Genomic DNA, 15,243 nt, shown 5'->3' with positions numbered 1-15,243 from the left:
GGAAATATGAGCAACTGTGGAAGTCGGACAGCAGGAAGGTGGAAGGTGGGAAGGTAGGAAGGCAGGATGACAGGATGTTAAACACAGTGTGACTGTATCATCAGTAGTCCAAGTTCCAGAGACACCCAAAAACCCTGAACTTGTGCATGGCCACACACACCTGTGATCCCAGCTACTCAGAACTCCCAGACAGAAGCATCTCAGGTCGAAAGCCAGCCTGGTTGACTGTGGTGTTTGAGTGTGAATGACCCCAGCAGGCTCACATGCTTTAACACTTGGTGTCCTGTTGGTGGAGCTGTTTAGGAAGGATTAGGTTATATGGCCTTGGAGGAAGGGTGCCACCCCAATGTGCTCCCTGGTTCCTGCTTGTGAGATAAAAGCGCTCAGTTACTGCCCAGCCACCTGCCACTGTGCTCACAAACTCTGACCTTCTGGAACTATAAACCCAATTAAACCTTTATCTATTGCCTTGGTCACTGTGCTTCATCACAATAGAAAAATAACTAATCCCTCCTTATTCCAGAGAGGCTGGCCTAGTTCCGTGATGGAGGCCATTCTCATACAGTCTCTTCTGCAAACAAAACCTATCCCAGAAAGGGAGATTCCGAAGGGGCTAGAAGAGGAAAGAGGAAAGGGCGAGGGGGCACAAGGGGTCAGGACAGGAGAGGGGAGGGAAAGGTCAAGAGAAGGGAATGTGGAAGCAATGAGCAGGGAGTGGAGGGAAAGAAAGAAATTAGAGCTGAGAGATGGCTCTGTAGTTTAAAAGCACTTGCTGCTCTCACGAAGGACCAGAGCTCAGGTCCCAGCACCCACACCAGGCAGCTCACATGTGGAACTCCAGCTCCAGGGGATTCAAGACCTTCTTCAGGCCTCTGTGGGTATCTGTACTCACATACCCACGCACAAGCATACACATAATTAAAAACAAAATTAATCGTTGTTAAAAGAAGGACACAACGCATACAGTTTGAGGGAGACACACTCTTCTAAAACAAATGCAAGTGAACTGACCGAAACATTAATGAAACTCTAAGAAAATTAAATCAAGAAGGCTGGGGGAATTAATCAGCATACAGACAAAATACAAAATAACCAATTAGAAAAGATATTCCATTAATAGAGCACAGACTCTTTTAAGAGCCAAGGCTGTGTCCTGTGACTCGGTCCCCCTGGCTCTCTTACAATTCTTCTGCACCAGCTCATGCCTCTGCGACTGTGTACTGACCTTTTGACCCCAGATATTCATGCAATTCACTTCCTCTTCTGGGCCTGAGCCGTAATCTGCAAATTTCTTCTGTAAACAGTCAGATAGTACGTTAAACTTTGTGGGCAAAGGAACAAAATTAAGGCTCAAATGTTTGGTTGTTACACACAAGGGAGGGGGAAAAAAACCTAATTTCTCCAAAATATTTTTCTGATTAGATTTAAAATATCTGAGCTGTTGTGTTGTGAAGCGTTGTGTCTTTGTGTTTGGCCTCCAAGACTGCTAAGGAAAAGAATGGAATTTTTTTCAAAGAGGATAACATCAAAGTGCTCTCTACCATTAAATTAATTACAAATGTTCTGTAAAAATCATTTCAGCTAAGTGGCAGTCAGGTCAGCTCTGATGTTGCTCTTCCATGAGTCCTTCCTCGGCACCCTCAAAAGTCTGTGTTCCCTTGGGGGGCTCAGTGGCTCATCCAGTACTAGAGAGGCTGAGGCAGGTGGATCTTAAGGCAGATCCTGCCTGTGAATAGCTAGGCTTGATGGCACAGGCCTGACATCTCATTGATCAGGGGCCAGAGGCAGAAGGGTCATGGTGAGTTCAGGGACCAGATTGGTCTCCACAGCAAGATTCCACCCCAAGAAAACAAAACAGGTGAAACCATGTCCAAGCCCAACCTTCCCCTCCCGAGTCCCCTGGTCCCTCTCATTGTCCATGTAGCCCTTCACACAATCTGATATGTGTGTATGTATCATATATAATCTGTGTGTATGAATGCACGCATGCATGTAGTGCCCTCAGAGCATAGGACTCTGATCTGGAATTGGCGTTTCAGGAAGTGGTGAGCATACCCAATTTGGGTGCTGTGAACCAAATTCAGGTCCTCTGGAAGAGCAAAGACCACCTCTCCAGAAGTATAAATTCTTAAACCTCTGTGTAGATTACCTGCCCTTCTGGCCCATAAGTCCCCCCTCATCCATAAACTATGTAGCAAGTGTTTTTGTCTCTTCTGCTTTGCTCATTGCTATAGTCCCAAGACCCGCCGCATCGCACACCCGGTCTCTTTGCTCTTTCCCTGGCCCCAACATTCCCTTCCTCACCTCACTGGACCGGGTGTCCCACTCCGGCTCTCCCTCGCTTTGTCTGCCCTCACGGGTGAGTCTTCTGGACCAGCTCCTTTATTTCCCCACAGTGTTTCACATCCCCGCTAGATACCCAGTACACCTTGGTTCTGATGGGGTTCCCCACACCTTCATCTAAACTCGCAATTATTCACGCTCCTCCCCTCCCTGTGCTTCATGTCTTGTTTAACTGCCCTTCTTCCAGAAAGCCTGCCATTCCTTCTCCCTAACCCTAGCCTTTAGGGTCCCACAGTATTCTGCATTTTGTCACTTGGGGCATCCTGTTCTCTCTCTCTCTCTCTCTCTCTCTCTCTCTCTCTCTCTCTCTCTCTCTCTCTGTTCGTGCTCCCAGGCCTGTCTCTGGACCCCTCTTACTGACTGCTGGAATATTACAGATCTGTTCACGTCGGTCCCTCTAATCCCCACAAGTCTCATCCTACAGCCGAGGGAATGGTCGGCAAGAGGATAAAGCAATTTGCCATGATCACACATAAAACGGGATATAAAGCGGGATTTGAACGCGGAGCCCAGACTGAGAAGCGGGAGCTCCTGGCTCAGGTTACACAGACACAAACAAGCAGATTTTTGGATGAGTGGGCAGCAGGGCCCAGATGAGTAGCCAGAGTTCCGCCTCCCGGCCAAGGTCTCTGAAAAGCCAGGCGTCAGGGGCTCACCCGGGAGCCGGCTCCCGCCCCCTGGCATGCAGCCAGTCGTCATCCCCATGAGGTCAGCCAGGGCCGGCGATTTCGGGGAAATACCAGCTGCTTATTAAAAACAGGCGGTGGTCAGGCCCCCGCTGCTTTCCCAGTAGAAACTCGGGTGTTTGTGCCAAGAGGAGAAAGAGCTGGTAGGGCAGAGCCGGGGCCGCCAGGCGCGGGGAGAGCTGCAGGACCCTATCGGACGGCCTGAGAACACGAGGGGATCTGTCACCCGCACCCGGAGATTCCGCCGAGCAGCCAAGGGTCGTGACCCGGAGCGGATGGAACTAAGACAGCCAGGCGACCGGCCGAGATGAAAAGCAGAGATGCCACCGGGCCCTGGATCCGGATTGCACGGCCACGGCCGGCCAGGCGCACGAGGCCCTGCAGGGGGCGCCAGAGGCCCGCGCTCGCCGCATCTGGAGCTGGTTAGGGCTGCTCTGCTTGGCGGGCGGCGGCGTGAGCTCATCCCGGCCCGCCCCGCTGCGGTTTCCCAGCCGCTGCTAAGCGGACTCCACACAGAAGCGCCTAGAGCCCAGGGAACTCAGCGCTGCAGCGGCTGCTCCGGGCTGTGGGTGTTGAGCGGGAGAAACTGCAGTGTTGTGTCGCTGGCGCTCGCCCCGTTACGCTGAGAGCCTTGAGAGCCAGCCACCAGCATGTGTCGCTGCTGTCCACCGTGAGTCTTTGGGATGTGAAACTGTGCGTGTCTCACCTAGGAAGCAACGGAGCATGGAATAAGTTGCACCCCTCCCCAAAAGCATCTTCTCTTGGTTTTATGGGAAAAAAGCAGCCAGGCGCATAGAAAAGATAGATGAACTCAATATTACCAGCCTTGAGCCTGTGTCCCTGAATGAATGACAGAAGGTCCAGGCCAGCCCAGGTGTCCCACAATGCCTACCTAGGACCTACCTTCATATTCAGGACTCATACATAATCTTCTTAGCCACGGCTTCTTCTGACCTTCCTGTAACCCCCAAGAACTCTCCACTTCAGAGCATGACACTAGGATCATGGAAATGATGCACCTGCAGTTGGATTCTCTTGACACAAAAGGGGTCTGAGTTGGAGAGAACAACAGGCAGAGTGGAAGATGGTGATCAGGCTAGGAAAAAGCTTTTCAGTGAGACGTCTCTGCGAGGAGACCAGGAACAACTGAACTGAAAGTCGCTGAGCTCTGTACCTTAAGGGCGTCTGAGCTGCTTGCAGTGGGTCCCCGAGGTTGCTGCTCAGCATATGACGGGTATCAGGCTCCATGAATCTCATGACCAAGGGATGAACACATGAAACTTGTAGAGACGTTGGCTGGTACCTGTGAGCATTCAGGGCTCTCCCCACCCGGTAACTGACCATCACCTTCCTCACTGGCCCCAGCTTCTCCATGGGCACTATTGCACAAGGACGCGCTCACCAGCAAATGCCGGTCCTTCCGGTCCCCACAGGTGAGACTCAGGCCACCCTGCTCCGACCCGCCACGGGGTACACGGACTTTAATGGAGTGACCGGCCTGGGGGGTCCTCAAATGCATAAGACCCTGGCACAAGCTGGATGAGGGATTTTTTTTAAAAAACTGGAATGGCTATGGTTTGCATAACCAGAACTTCCAAATTACTTAGCAAAACAAGTTTGCTTTTTAATTAACATGTGTTTTAAAAAATGGTTTTAATTAAAGTGGATGGAGGAGAGAAGGAGTGATGGAGAGAAAATTCCTCACAGTTCCAAGTCTCAGTCCAGACTTTTTAAAAAAAAATAATGTGGGGGGCTGGCCTCGGTGGCCCAAGCTGAAGATCCCAGCACTCAAGATGCAGAGGTAGGAGGACCAAGGGTTCAAAGCTGGGCTGAAGAGACCTCTCAGCAGTTAGCAGCACTGGCTGCTCTTCCAGAGGTCCTGAGTTTAATTCCCAGCAACCACATGGTGGTTCACAACCATCTGTAATGGAGTCTGATGTCCTCATCTGGCACATGGGTGTGCCTGCAGATAGAACACTTATATACATTAAATAAATAAATAAATCTTTAAAAAAAAAAAAACCGCGTTCGGAGCCAGCATCATCTATATAGCAAGTTGGAGGCCAGCCTCTGCTGAGATGCTGGCTCAAGAGAAATAAATAAGCCAGGTGTGGTAGGACACACCTTCAGCCCCAACATTCAGGGAGACAGAGGCAGGCTATCTCTGTGAGTCTGAGGACAGTTTGGTCTACTTCATGAGTTCTAAGCCAGCCAAGGATCCACAGTGAGACCCTATCTTTAAAAATGATAATAATAGGGCTGGAGAGATGGCTCAGCACCCGACTACTCTTCCAGAGGTCCTGAGTTCAATTCCCAGCAACCACATGGTGGCTCACAACCATCTGTAAGGAGATCTGATGCCCTCTTCTGGTGTGTCTGAAGACAACTACAGTGTACTTATATATAATAAATAAATAAATCTTAAAAAAAACTGTTTTAAGAATGTATAAGTTAGGGGCTGGGGATTTAGCTCAGTGGTAGAGCGCTTACCTAGGAAGCGCAAGGCCCTGGGTTCGGTCCCCAGCTCCGAAAAAAAGAACCAAAAAAAAAAAAAAAAAAGAATGTATAAGTTAAAAAGTTCATGGGAACTTTTATAAAATAAAAGATAAATAAAAATTGGAGCCCTACCCCAAGCTGGGGGCAGAGGGGTGGGCACTGTGAAGAGAGAATCCTTGGAGAGCCCCAGAACATCACTGTCCTCTCTGCCCTTCCTCCCAAGAATTTACCCTTTTTACAGCTTAGCCCTATCCTTAGCAGCTGGGATTTGGGGGGCCCAGGGATAGGCCTTTTATAATGCAGACCTGGGAAGGAGTCAGAAAACAAATAAGGGATCAGAAGCAAGACTGAAGACCTGAGAGTGGACGCCATGTTGAGGGAACCTGGTTTCCTAGAGAACTAGGAGTGCCTTGTAAAGTCATGGAATGGGAAGACAGAGGTGCACCAGGAACCGCTGATGCGGAAATCCTAGGGGCATGGGGGTGGGGGACACTGAGGCAGGAGACAGGCAAACTGAGGCTAGGGATCACAATGTGGGGAAGAGGGATGTGTGAAGAACTGACCAGAAGACGGGACTCTGTAGAGATTGGAAGCAGGAGTAGGGGGTGCTCTGGGACAGCTCAGAGAGTCCAGTTCATGGAGCTGTAAGATCAGTCCAGTAGGGGTCAGCCCCCGCTCCCATTCAGATGAGGCACCCAGTTGGAGCTCAATGTAGGTTGCCGGATGAGCATGGGAGAGTTAGGCCTTCTCTGGCCTTTTGGGGTCTGTAGCAGCATAAAGTCACAGCTCAGGGTCAGATGGTAGCATGGGGGTGGAAGAACGCCCAACTCCATAGGTATGGACCAAGGGAAATGAGGAGGAAGCCTGGGGAAGCCAAGGCGGTCCCAGGGGGTCTGCTCAGATGGTCCAGAACCCCAGCTTTTGGCATTTCCACCCTGTTTCTCATTAGGGGCCTTCTTGCCTCCTCCAACTCACACCCCCACATGAAACGTGCCTCCTTGTGCTTAATTCATTACACCCAGCCTGGTGGGAGGCCCAGCAGGGCGGGCTATTTTTTTCCCCTGAGCTCAGACATTCCTTGCTTTATTATTCTGCACATTTCAAAGCAGCTGTCGCCTCCCCTCACCACCTCCAACCTCAAGCTCAGAGTCTAAAAGGGGTCCCTCGAAAATTCCCAACGCTTTCAGTCTGGTCCACCCGGTCAACTGGGAAAATAGATGGGGGACCTTCTGCATCTGAGCTAACCCACTGCTGAGGGCCCAGTCACCATTCTTAGAACCTGTCCTCCCTGTTTACCCCTCTCTGGTCTGCAGAGGACCTCAGTAACACCTCCATAAGTCAGAGCCCACCTTTGTCTCCCCCTTCTGGAGTGGGTGCTAGGACATCAGGGTTCCTGCCCTGCCCTGGGCCCTACCAAACCATGCTCCAACAGAGCCAGTTGTATGGCCCAGGGCCCTTTCTATCCTAGAGGCAGCTTCCAGCCTGACAAACAGCAGAAGTAGGCTCAGCCTCAAGGAGCATGGAGGATGAAGGGAGAAATGGTTCTGAAGACTTGGCTTCAGAGAACAGGAGTATGTAGGGGGAGCACTGGACAGATTTCTGCCGTACCTCAGTGAGTTAGCTATCTTGGCACAGCCACCTCAACAGAGATGAGGTCCCCGTCACTATGACCATTCAAGCAAGAACACCTTGGGAAAGAAATTGGCTCAGATGTCAGACCTCTTGAGTCGAGAGCTGACAGGCGTTGATAAGTCAGATGTGAGGTGGACACTCTTCCCTTCATGAAGGGACACTGGGTAGACCTGGAAGCACAGGCCAAGACACAAAGATGACCTGGGAAGTCAGCCAAGGCGTTTTTCTTATTAGCTCGCTAGCCTGCCACCTAGCTAAGGCTTGAAACACAATGAAAGGCCCTCTCTCGTGCTGACAGGTGATGTGGGTTTAGTTCTGGACTCTCTACAAAGAACTTGAGGTGCAGGCAGCTGCAATGAAGGTTAGGGGAAGGCTGTCCCTTAGGAGGAATCCAGGCAGAAGCTCAAGCTGGAGTGCTCAGGAATGAGTCTGTCGGTTACTGTCAAATGTGACACTTGGGGGCCATCTTGCCCCAACAGACCCTGCAGCCAGGCATGTCTACCTAGGTCTAGCCTTGATGAAAACATCCTCAGGTACTCAGAGTGGACCTCCACGGTACTCTATGACATGGACCTGGAGAGTCCTGAGAGCCCACAGTAAACGGAAACACCCAGGACCTGCCTACACATCCAATCCCTAGAACTAGTCTGGATAGCCCTTTCCGTGAGGAGTCTTGGGGAGGGTGAACTACACAGACTCTGAGGTCCTCAGCCAGGGGAGCAGCCAGTGGGCCACTTACACAGGCTTCTCCCTGCAGGATTAGAAATGTTAGTTTGGGGTTGTGGTGATTGGCCGTATCTCGCTCATGGGAACTCCTAGTCAGGGCTCCTTCAGGCCAGAGAGAGGGAAAGTGGCTTCCTGCTCCAGGTCTCGGCACCGCCACTTTCTGTGCCTTCCCACCACAGCTGCCACCAGCCCACTTGGGATGAGAAGTGACTGTCACCCACTTCTTTACCTCGGCTGCAGGCCCAGACGTGAAAAGAGACACCCATATTCATCACTCAGTATGTCAGGACCCAGATCCATGCAGAAAGGAAACTGAGGTGAGGGATCCTCTCCCATGGGCCCTGGTCTCACCCACATCTTCCAGGATTCATTTAGGCTCCCCCTGTCAGGCCCTCATCCACACTCCTTCCCAGTGGCCACGCTAGGCTATTGGTAATCCCAGATGAAGTCATCTCCTGAGCCCTATGCCCTACATGACAGAAGTATGCACAAATAACGGACTGCTTGATTGGCAGGTTGACTCAAGAGCGTCTAGAGCCTAGGACAGACCCACCCTGTCCAAGGGCCTGTATCCAAATTTCCTCAAAACTTAAAAAGTGACTCGTAAAGTCATATTTTGTCAAGTGAAGACACAGAACACGACAGTGGCCAGCAACTGTCTCCATTGTTTTGTAAACAAAAGAATATTCTCAAGAGGTTGTGAGGGCCGGGACAGAACCAGGCTTCTTGGTGGTGCGTGCCTGCAATCTCAGTGCTTGAGAGGTAGAGGCAGAAGGACCAGGAGTTAAGGGTCTTCCTTAGCTACAGAATGAGTTCCAGGCCAGCCAGGGCTATGGCCTGAGACACTGGAGAGAGAAGGGGGCAGGGAGGAAGAGGAGAAGGAAGGAGGAAGAGGAGGAAGAAGAGAACAGAAAGAAAACAGGACAACAGGACGTGGTCATAAAAAGTTGAGCCTTAAAGATGTATAGATTGGGACTGGAGAGATGGCTCAGCGGTTAAGAACATTGACCGGTCTTCCAGAGGTCCTGAGTTCAAATCCCAGCAACCACATGGTGGCTCACAACCATCTGTAGTGGGATCTGATGCCCTCTTCTGGTGTGTCTGAAGACAGCTACAGTGTGCTCACATATATACAATAAATAAATCTTTAAAAAGAATGTATAAGTTGGGGCTGGAGAGATGGCTCAGCAGTTAAGAGCACCCGACTGCTCTTCCAGAGGTCATGAGTTCGATTCCCAGCAACCACATGGTGGCTCACAACCATCTGTAAAGAGATCCGATGCCCTCTTCTGGTGTATCTGAAGACAGCTACAGTGTACTTATATATAATAAATAAATAAATAAATCTTTAAAAAAAACTGTTTTAAGAATGTATAAGTTAAAAAGTTCATGGGAAACACGACACGAGGAGACTTTTCTCAGAACTTAAGTGGGGGCCATGGTTTTGAGGAAATCCGAGTGCTTTCACACCCCTCCACGATAAGAACACCCTCTGCAGCCTTCCTAACTGGGAATGAGTCCTTTCTCCTTGCACACCCCTCAGGACAGGATGATCACTCCCTCCTCTCTGGAGCTTGGGAGCTGAGCACAGAATGCTAAAGCAGCTCTGTGTGCCTTCTCCGCCCTCCATGGGATGGAGGGAGGAAGAGCAGCGTTGGGGTAAGGTGGCAGGAGGATCGAGGAAAAGGAAAGCAGAGGCTCCCAGAGCTAGGGTACTGGAGGAGTAGGGAAGGGACACTCATATGTCCCTGGACCAAAATAAAGGGGAAAGAAGCTGGTCGTGATGGTGAACACCTTTAATCCCCACACTTGGGAGGCAAAGGCAGGCAAGATGGCCTCTGAGTTTGAGGTCTGTGTGGTCTACAGAGTGAGTTTCAGAACAGCCAGGGCTACACAAAGAAACCCTGCCTTGGAGAGAGAGAGAGAGAGAGAGAGAGAGAGAGAGAGAGAGAGAGAGAGAGAGAGAGAGAGAGAGCAAAAACCCGAGTCCTCCCCCGACCCATCTTCCCCATCTCTGGAGCCCCAGAGGCTGCTCACTGGCCTCCAGTGCTCACCCTTTGGAAAGAACACCGAGACCACAGTGGATATGATAGTTGCATATATAGGGGTTCCAAGAAGCACCTGAGCCTACACACCAGAAAAGGGACCAGAGCATGGAGAAAACCAGTAGAATCCCTGATATCCCAGCCAGCTGGAGAGGAGGAGGCTGAAAAGGGGCCTTGGAGCTCTGACATTCTAGGCCCCTCTCGGTCCACGAGGCCCCAGGCCCAGGCTGCTGAGAGCAGAGGGGCCTACTGGGGCGGTCTGGCCTGTAGGCACTCACACGCTCCACATTCCAGCCGTGCTCTGTCAGCATTTGGTCAAACCCAAATGTGTGTGGCTTTGGGAGGGTGGGGAACAAATAACCCCCAAACTTGAGTGAGGGTGGGGCGGGAGCTATTTGAAAGGACTTGGAGGGAACCCCAGGAGCCACTTCTGTGTAAGGTCATGAGTTCAAGGCCCATGAGTTCTCTAAGGTGAATGAGTGGGTCAGCTCTCCCAAAGTGGGGCTGCATCTGTCCCCAAGCAGGCGTACTTGGGCTTCCTCTCCACAAACCCCTACCACCACCACCCAAGGCCTTGGGACCAACAGCCCAGCATAGCAGCCTGTCTTCCAAAGCACCCATTATGCAACAGGAAGGACTGACAGGCTGCCGCCAGTTCCCTTTGGCTCCTCCCCTCCCCCTCAGTTTCGTACATCCCTTTGTTTGGGCCCTTTTCACTCCACACCCTGACTTTTCTCCTTCATCAGCTTTCTGTGGTGACCGCTTTGAGCCCCCACCGTCCCATTTTCACACAGGCAGCTGAGCCCTTTCCCTCTGTGGCCCTGGGAGAAGGTTCACAGCATGCCTGGCTTCTTCGAGACCCCCAACTTCATTCTGCTTCCGCCTGAATTCTGGCCTTCCAGCACCTCTGCTCCATGTGACTATGTGACCTAATCCACGGCCCCCTGGTGACCATCTCTGGGGATGGTGTCTGAAAAAGAGAGCACAGGATGTGGAAGGTTGCCAAGAGCCATGGGTGGCCCTGAAGGACATCAGAGCCATCACAAGCCAGCTTCTCGAACTTTCTGTCCTTTGGATTCCAGCCCCTAAACATGTGAGTTCCAACGGCCCATTGGGCTCTTGGCTTTTCACTGTCGTTGGACCTCCTGAGCTCAGTCCCACAGCTTCAAGGGGACCATCTGGCACTGTCTGGAGCCCTGATGCTGAACCCTGCCCTTGGCCAGTCAGTCCTCTGGTTCAGCCTGAATCGGGGACTGCAGAGACAACTACTCCTGCCACCTAAGAACTCAGAGTCCCAGCTCAGACCAGATGAGGGACATGAGGCAGGACAAGCCCAGACCCGACCCCAGACTTAGGGTGCATATAACCTGACACTGGAGGCCTGGAAGGAGCTAGACTAATGGGAAGACATCCCCTGCCCCATCCTTTTATAGCCCTCTCTACCAGCAGCAGGGACACAGGCTGGACCACCCTGCTTGAAGCGGGAGCTGGGACCAGTGTTTATGCAACTGTGGGGAGGCCACAGCCTAGCTGGCACTGCTGCCGGCCCAGCACCAGTGCTGATTCAGCAGAGACCCCCAGCACGTCCACCCTCAGTCACACCCACAGATCCACAGACAAGCAGTCACACACAGAGACAGACATACATGCACACATGCACAGATAAATGGGCACACATATGCCCACACGTTCTAACATACAACATGCATCAGGATGCCCTTACAGATATACACACACTGTATCCACACACATGCAAGCACACATACATACACACATGCGTGCGCACGAGCTGCACACAAATGGGCATATCAAAATGTGCACACAGTCCCCACAGATGCTGAACCAAGTAAAGGGTCATCTCAGCAGCTGAGTGCCACCTTCCATGGGCTGGAGTCTTAGACCAAATACAAAAGAGAAGGAGAATGGAACACTGGCATTCAACTCTCTGCTTCTTGTCTGTGGATACGACGTGACTAGTCACCTCATAACAATGACTCCACACCTCCTCCACCCTGGTGGACTGTACTTTCAAAACTGTAAGCCAAAATAAACCCTTTCTTTATTAAGTTACATTTGTCAGGTAGCTTCACACAGCAGCAAGAATGGCAGCAGCTAATACACTACCCAAATCAGATTTATCCTCCCCAGGACCCACCTTCTACAGGCCTAGTGTGACCCTGCCTGTGGGGCGAGGGCTGCTGTGTCATGGACAAACCCATGAGATGCTCTCTCCCTCCCACCACCAGGTCAAGGAAAGCACTCCGACATGCAAATGGGGGGGGTGTCTTTAAGGGAGATCTAGAGGTACCAGATGAGGGGCAGGCACTCTTGGAATGAGACACATGCACTCCCTGACTGGCATACGGTAACCTGGCAACAGGGCTACTTCTTGCCCAGAATTGACTAAAAGAAGTACATTTCCTCCTCAAGACTGCTCCCCAAGGTGGATCTCACCAGCAGGAAAATGTCAAGGCCACCAAGCCGAGTCTCGTACAGGAATATCCATGTACCAGAACTCTCTTTTCTTGTAAGACTAAGTCAGGTAAGATGACACAGGTCTGTAATGACAGCACTGAGGAGACCAAGACAGGAGGATTAACACAAGTTTGAGGGCAGTCAGGACTAATGAGTCTTGACTTTTAAAAAAAAAATTATATATTTTATTTTTTATTTTTTATTTTATTTTATTTTTTAAAGATTTATTCATTTATTATATATAAGTACACTGTAGCTGTCTTCACACACACCAGAAGAGGACATCAGATCTCATTACAGATGGCTGTGAGCCACCATGTGGTTGCTGGGATTTGTTCTGGAAGAACGGTCAATGCTCTTAACCGCTGAGCCATCTCTCCTGCCCGTATTTTTATTTTTATGTGCATCGGTGTTTTGTCTGCATGTATGTCTGTGTGAGGGTGTCAGATCTCGAATTTACATACAGTTGTGAGCCGCCATGTGGGTGCTGGGAATTGAACTCAGGTTCTTGGGAAGCACAACTAGTGCTCTTAACAGCTGAGCCATCTCTCCAACCCCAAGTCTTGATTTTAAAATAGGAGAGAAAAGACCGAGGGATTCAGTTGAATGGTTCTTGCCTCGCAAACGTGTGGCCCTGGGTTTGATCCTCAGAGCTGCGGTAATTTTGTATATGTTTTGATGCCAGTTTGTTCGTCCGTCTCTATTTCAATCGTTCCCAGCTTGGACTACTTGTGAACACTGCTGCCCAAAAGGTGGATATAGATTATATATTTGAGATCCCGTCCTTAATTTAAGGAAGTATATCCTGACAACTGGAACTGTGCCAAGCGATAGCTCAGGTTTTTAGCGTTTGCATGCGTGCGCATGTGCAAGCACATATGCATATGTGTAACCTTCAGGCCCCCTATTTTGTTTGCCAAAATGGCTGCGTCATTTTATCCTCCCACCAATACACAAGGCTCTCATCTCTCCCCACCCTCACTAGCACATTATTTTCTATTGAAAGGATGGCTGTTGTAGTTTATCGTTTGTTTGATTGCTCTGGTTTGATTTGTTTTTTTTTAGTCATTTTTTTAAAGATGATTTCACTATGCCTCAACTTCCCAGCAATCCTCCTGCCTCAACCTTCTGAATGCTAGAGTTACAGGTTTGATTTGCCCTACCCTCATAGTGATATCCTGGCACAAATAGATAGATGGATGGATGGATGGATGGATGGATGGATGGATGGATGGATGGGCGGGCGGGCGGACAGATGGACAGACAGACATACAGACAGATCGTGTGAATGATGGGTTTGGAGAGAGCGTGAAGAGCTGTTACTGTTACTGCATAAAATGAGTATTCTATCTCCAGCACTCACTTGGCAGCTTACAACCAGCTATGACTCCAGGCTCAGGGGATCTGATGTCCTCCCTCTTTTGGCCTCCATGGGTCCCAGGCATACACACAGTGCACATATATACATACAGGTGAGGCACTCATACACCCAAAATAAAAAGAAATGCATCTTTTAAAATGTGTATACTATTCCATGGTATAACAGATGCCAAGCACAGTGGTGGGGTGGTAGGGGAGTTCCATTCTCAGTACCATTTGGCTGGCTGATGGGCTATTTGGATATCTTCAATTTTTTAGGTCACATCTGTTTATATATGTATCACAACACATGTGCAGGGGTCAGAGGACACCTTTCAGGAGTTAGTTGTTTCTGACCTTCCATCCTGTGGGTCCCAGGGATCAAACCCAGGTCATCAGGCTTGGCAGCAAGCCTCTTTCCCTACCGAGCCCTCTCACTGGCCCCAATGGATGTCTCTCTTAAATTTTAGTTTAATGTTTATTTCAGTCCTGGAGATTGACGCTTGGGCCTTGAGGAAGCACTCTACCACTGAGCTCCATCCGCAGGCCACCTGTCTCCTGCGTGCTGGGATAAAGGCGTGCGCCACCACTCCTGCTTGTGTCTGTCTTCTTTATAGATGTTTGCTTAGGTCTCTTGCCCAATTTTTAATCAGATTGTTTCCCGGGGAGTGATTTATAGGAGTTCTTTACATACCCTGAATATTAGCTCCTGTCCTTCAAGTCTTTGTCACGCTCTTACCCTCACATGTAATCCCTCATTATTTACAAGTCAACCAGCTCCCAACTCCCTCCTGCCCTCCAGTCACCATGCTCCCAAGTTTGCTCGTATGCGTGTGTGTTCACATGCATTTGTGTGTATACACACACACACACACACACACACACACACACACACACACACACACAGACTTCTAGCTCTTTCCAGCTTTCAGCGCATCACCTGGCTCCCTTGTTATCTGACCCTCTGCAGTCTGGCATCTGTCTGCTTTGTGTGGGCTCCACAAACAGAGCCCTGCTCTGCTCTCTCCAGCTCTATGTCCCTAGTGCCTGGATCAGAGCCTGACACACAGCAGGTGCTTAGTGTAAGGTTAAATGGTTTAACACCCTGGAAGGCTAAAATCGGAAGCAGCAACAGACTTCTGTGGCACACTGATACTCTCTTTCTCTCTCTCTCTCTCTCTCTCTCTCTCTCTCTCTCTCTCTCTGTCTCACACACACACACACACACACACACATATGCTTACACATGTATCCATATAACCTCACAATCCTTACACACTCAGACCCCACCCTTGCCACACTAACACTCCCAGGTAGCCTGGTTCACACAGGTCTTTGAGCTTACCCTAGAACACCCACATTCACACCTTGTATGCAGACACACACACATAATGGGCCATGGAAATGAACCTTGATAGGACTATCCTGAGCTCCTGGGTACCTCTGGGCCTGTGGGCTCTCCTAGCCCTGTATAGCCCAAT

The sequence above is a fragment of the Rattus norvegicus genome, chromosome 8, assembly GCF_036323735.1.
Source record: "Rattus norvegicus strain BN/NHsdMcwi chromosome 8, GRCr8, whole genome shotgun sequence".
NCBI lineage: Eukaryota > Metazoa > Chordata > Mammalia > Rodentia > Muridae > Rattus > Rattus norvegicus.
Note: the sequence above shows the minus strand (reverse complement) of the source record.